The following is a 5,951-nucleotide window of genomic DNA, read 5'->3' as shown; positions in this document are numbered from 1 at the left end:
TTTTCTCTTATCTTCAACAGTTTTCTTTTGAGGGAAATCGCAAAGGAAAAGAAGAGAAAATCACGTCCTGAAGGGAATGACCTTAGGAATCCCTTCGTGATGAAAACTGTGAAGAAAAACCGTTAGAACGCTGAAAAAAACGAAAATCTCATCGTGAAGGAATTTTGGACTCTGAAAAAAATCGTTGAAGATGGTCTTATGACACAAGTCCAATCTAATGCCCAAGTGCCCAACAGAACTGACGCTCAAACGGCCAGGCCAATCCAACGCCCAAACGACAACGACACCAAGTCGAACATGAGCACGCGCGAGCTTGGCTGGGTGGTGTGAGCTTTATGTGGTGGCGTGAGCGCGACGTCGCCCATCTCCATAGCAGTCAACTCGGAAAATTTGATTTTCATCCCTTAAATTAAATGTGTATTCTCACTGTCATAGTGTTATGGCTCATAATCCACAACTAGAGATGCTTTGCTAGTTTGTTACAACTGCAATAATGATCATCATTGATATTGTCCAAATCCTCCTATATGCTAGTGCTACAATTGCAAGAAAACTGGACATAAATTTATTGCATGTCCAGAGAAGAAAGGCCAGAGAGTTTGTGGTTTTGGAATGCCTGGGATGGGTTTTCAGTTTTCACGGTATTCATATTCCAAAGGCAACAGATAAGAATATTAAAGAAAGAGATGCTTTGGGTGATGAGTGATGACCAATTGACCATATAAGAAGATGAGGCAGATAGAGAGATTTTTTTTTTTACTATGTACATCTAATTTGAAAACGTATTCCCTCCTCAATCGACTGAAATTGCACAAACTGAAATTGCATGATTCTTCAGTCGATAGTGTGAACGAAGTGATTAGTGGCCAAGGGCTGCAGGAGTTAGGGGTGCAGGGTTACTAGGTCCTCCGGTGAATCCAAGCTTCGAGGGAGGGCCGTAGGAAGCAGGTTGGGCTGGCGGTGGAAACGGGCGTGGGAGCAGAGTAGTGAGCGGCAGGGGTGCCGCCAGCCACGGGCGAGGCGACGGGTCACTGGTGGACGTGGCTAGGGTGGGAGAGCCTCGTCGACGGCACCGACGAAGCCGGTTTAGCGCAGTAGGGGTAGAGGCAGTGGACCCGGCGACGGGATGCCACCGGAGACAGGAGAAGGTAGGCGGAAGAGCGAGCGTTGACTGCACGCACAAGAAAAAAGCTGTCAACCTGTTTACTGAGGAAAGACGATCGCTGGATCATCCAAATCGGACAGCTACGTCGAGTGAATGAAACGACATTTTCAGTCGACTGAAAATTAGTCAGCCTTATTTGAAAATGCTGGCCCGTCACTGGGGTGGGTAATAGATTATCCGCGGCGAGGGAGGAGTGCGCGGCGGACTACGCGGAAGGGGAACCAGCCAGCGTCCGGGGTGGAGCGGCGGCCTTTCTCGAAAACATTAAAATCAATTTGCAGAAACTTTATAGGATAGTTCACCAGCCGTGTGGAGTGCCGGCGGGCGACGGCGTGGCGACGACCTCCGTCCGGAATGGCTGCAGCCTCCCTCTGGCGTGGTGCGGCGGCGGCAGGCTCCTCCAGCGATGGCACCGCCCCGCCCCAAGCTTCACAGCCCGTCAAAAATCGATAAAGAGAGAGAGAGGAGGCATGAGGGAGGGACAGAAGAGACATGCGAAAGATCGATAGGGAGGGAGGCGGCGACGTCCTCGCTGCCCCCCCCCCCCCCCCGGTTTGGTGCCTCTCCGTGTCATACTCTCGCTCACGGCTCACCTCGTCGACTCCGTAAAAGAAAAAAAATGGAAAAGGAGGGGAAACGGCGCTGCACGGAAGAGGGAATGGGAGATGACGACGAATAAGTGGACGAGCTGCTTTCACGTGGTCCCGATAAAAAGTAAGCCCACTGTTCGCCGAGGGAGGGAAAAAACGCACGTCCGTCAAATGACCTTTTCGCCGAATACCATTTCAATGCCGGGTAAAACAAAACTACCATTAAGGGCACATGTCCTCGTGTTGCACTGTACATGAGGATGAGGTATGTGCCCTAAATGGCAGAAAAACTACACACTTAATTGATACTCCCTCCAGTCAATAATAGATGTCGTTGGGGTCTAGGGTGAAGTAAAAAAATACTTGCCGTTGAGGCAAAAACGTGGAGCAAATGACTCTTATGCCCCTAATTAATAGACACTGAAGAAGCGTGAGCTTCGTTGAAAGCGTGGAAGTCTCGGTCTGCGGCGTCTGCACCTTCGTCTCCAGCTCACTCGTGTATTTGACCTTCCTCTCCTTGGACCTCGCCGTTGACTGCCGGTTCGCCAGAATCCTGCACACCGCAGGACACCATGGAGCCACAATTTTAACCCCAAATTACACCTCAATTGCACCATAAGAAACCCCAAAACCCAAAGCACAACAAACAAAAAAATAAATCTCAAAACCATGGAGTAACCCAGGACAAGCTAACACCATTCGGCTCTATTCTCGACCTGCGGAAATCAAGGGAGATAGCTCCAAAAAAATCTCCGCACCTCTTTGCGCGCTTGGGGCCAAAGAGGACGAACTCAGTGAGCTTCTCGGCCGGCACCGCCTTCTTCGTGTAGTCTGGCAGCATGCCCGGTGGAGCGGACTCACCCTCAATTGGCAAGCTCAACACGTCCGGCCGCTCCCAACTCCTCCCTGTAGCGAGAGGCCATCGAAGAAGGTGGTGTCGAGGGAGAGGCTGCTCATGTGGGCCCCATCAGGTGGCCTTGGCGCTGGGGAAGCCGCTTGCGGCAGCGGCTAGGGCCGGAGGCATGGGATCGGACGCAGCAGGGGAGTCGTCGGAGAGGGAGGGGAAGTCAAGGTCGAAGAAGGCAAAGTCCTTCTCGGGGTCGAGCAGGAGGTCAGCGTCGGGGAGCCGAATGAATGTCTCCGAGTGAGCCCGCCGGTGGTTCCCACGGGAAGGGGCGCGGGCGGTGGGAAGCGAGAGTCCATGGCAGTCAACTTCAGTCAATAGCAGTGCGGGAGGCGGTGGCACAACGTTGGTGAGCTCGTGTAGAGATTGCTCAGGGCCATATCACAGAAGATGGATTAGGTGCCCGTCGATGTGGGGATTGTAGGACAAGATTGAAGAGTGGCAGAGACAGGAGTAGGTGTGGCAGTGGGGAAATTTCCCGTGGGGAATGGGTACCATCCCCGTTTTGATTGAGGAAAATTTCTCTCTCTCCTTCTGTAGGGGTCATCCTTCTCTACACGTGTGGAATGTGTACCTAACGGGTTTCCCGTCCCCACTACGGCAGCACGGTGAAGGGCGGTCAGCGGGCCTGCTGCTCCACGGACTTTGGTGGGTTAGGCTTTCGTTGAGTCATTTTTTGCATATATGGGTCATAGGGAGTTTAAGAATTTTAGGGAATTGGCCCCACAGGGAAACGGGGACGGAGGATAGGAACCGTTACTGTCCCCGCCATATTCGACCGCGGAGATTTTTCTCGCATTAAACCCCTCGCGAGGAGAAAATTAACCCCATCACTATCTCCTAATAAGGAGTTTCCTGTCGGGAACGGGAATCGGGCCCCGTTGATATCCCTTAATGGAAGGGTAAAAGAGTCGAAATGTGTTATCTTAATTTAATCAAATTGTCCGAAACGTCATGTAAACATGATTAGAGGGGTATTACTCCACCGGAAAAATCTACATAGTATTGTAGTTTTCATAATCGACTCAATTTGACTTTTAACCGTATTGGTCCAAAAATATAAGGTATCAGAACAAACGTAAACAAAAAGACGCAAACAAGCTAAGGCCTGAGACGACTGCAGATATGCCCGAGCTCGTACATATACGCAGTGGAGAGGGGACCGGCCATGAAATCGACGATGATACAGCGAACAGTTAGCGGGCAGCAACAACACACCTCACTAGTGACTATAATAGGTCAGTCAAACTTGCCTGCTAGCTGCACTGTGCATGCAGTCAACAGAGAGAGCAAGAATAAAGATGCCTCTCCTGCATGCGTATAGGCGTGGCAGCGGGGAAATTTTTTGCGGAAAATGGTAACCATCCTCACTCTTTATTGGGAGAAATTTCTTTCGTCTCTGTCTCCGCCCCTGTCTAAGGAGAGAAAATTCTTCTATTTCCGTCCCCGTGCGGGGAATGTGTACCCGATAGGATCCCCATCCCTGCTACGTCAGCACGGTGAAGGACGGCCAGCGGGCCTGCTGCTCTACAGGTTTTGGTAGGTTAGGTTTTAGTTGCGCCGTTTCTTGCATATATGGGTCATAGAGAGTTTAAAATTTTTGAGGAATCCGCCCCGCAGGAAAATGAGAACGGGGAATAGGGAATCGTCCCTGCCCCTGCCATACCTGATGGGGAGACTTTTCTCTTATTAAATCTCACGGGAAAAAATTGATCCCATCCCTATCCTCTAATAGAGGAATTCACTATCAGAGAACGAGCATCGAGACCCATTAACATCCCTACATACGTATCTCTATGTGATCGATGGGCTTTATTCCCATGTTATTATTTTCCCATGTTGCCATCAATCAAGTCGTTAGGGAGACCATGATTCCACGAGATATGCTTGTGACCGCATGCATGGTTCAGTACCTTTCTTTATCTTCTAGAAATGGAAGATCATTACGAACGTAATAGTTGATGTGACCTGCGCACATAATTTAATTGGATAACATTGTTAATTTAGTTTTCCTTCTTTGACTTGACTTGAGCTCATAGACCAACTTAACGGCCACAACTTTGAAGGAGAGTATATATATATTTTGAACACCCCAATTAGGTTTTGCACATATCATCATGTGAGTGGGCAGCCATCCTGAGTCTATTGCGTGAGCACAATGTAAAGCGCCTAGCCACTCATACGCGCCACAACAGCCATATATAAGATCTCCCTTTTGCCTAATTAGGCATAAGCTCTTACCGTGCATGCAGGTGCATATATATACATTCAAAACTGTTCTCAGGTGCATATATTCAAAGTTCTTACATATATGCACCCGGAATTCAAAACTGTTATCAATCAGTACTTGAGTTTTGACCGTTCACAGATGCACGATTGTCACTTGTAAATTACAAGTTGTTAAGCCCATCAGATGGGCCCGTAACGTTGTGTAGTTTGAATCGTAGGCACACATGGGGCTACTTCTCGGTGGAGTGATGAAGTCACGTGAATATGTCTGCAGTCGCATAAATCTTGGTGCTCACTTATTTACACACGTGTGAGTATATTTAGATAGTGTTTGATTCAGTTTTTTTAACATAATTTAATCACACCGCAAAAGCGATTTCGATACTTTCTGTTTGGTTTGGGCTCTCTCGAAATGGATACCGTGTAATTGTATCCCACCACTGTACAAAACCCATTACACTCGATGCTGAAGGGAATGGGATATCATCTCTTCCTGCGAGGCTGCGATTCGTCTCCGCTTCGCTCATCCCCCATGGCAAGAACTCAATGCTGCTGCATCGTAGAGTCATCCGAGGCTTAGGTACCAATGCTGAGACCTCAGAGATCAAGATACCGATGCAGATCCGCTACCATAGAATCAGTGAAAATAGATAAAATATCATAGACGGTTTCGTAGAATTCATCACTAATAAAATACACATAAACGTTTACGAAGGCAGACGAGTCTTTAACACGACCGTCATCTTAGTGTGCCAGAACTCATAGATACTTTTTACAAATCCGTCTGTTTCTATCATACAGACACAAACAGAGTTTAGAAAAACATATTTGTGATATTGTCATAGATGGTTTTTGTAAGATTCGTCTGTATCTGTATAATAGACACTGTCGAGGGTTAATTCCTAATAATATATCTGGGGCATACCGGACAATGGGGGCGTGATCGACGTTTCCGGTGGCTGTTGGTGTGTGTCAAAGAAACTCAGGAACACTAGAATTTATCCAGGTTCAGGTATCCCTCAGGATAATAGCCATACGTCTTGTGTATTTTCTTATAAGTTGG

General features: G+C 48.2%; 1 pseudogene; it reads right to left on the bottom strand.

Annotated features, from left to right (window-relative positions):
* Positions 1-2,073: 2,073 nt before the first annotated feature.
* On the bottom strand, positions 2,074-2,958 carry LOC133925901 (transcription factor VIP1-like; annotated as a pseudogene).
* Positions 2,959-5,951: the final 2,993 nt, after the last annotated feature.

This window comes from Phragmites australis, chromosome 8 (assembly GCF_958298935.1).
Source record: "Phragmites australis chromosome 8, lpPhrAust1.1, whole genome shotgun sequence".
Taxonomy (NCBI): domain Eukaryota; kingdom Viridiplantae; phylum Streptophyta; class Magnoliopsida; order Poales; family Poaceae; genus Phragmites; species Phragmites australis.
Note: the sequence above shows the minus strand (reverse complement) of the source record. Positions and strands in the feature narration are given on the sequence as shown.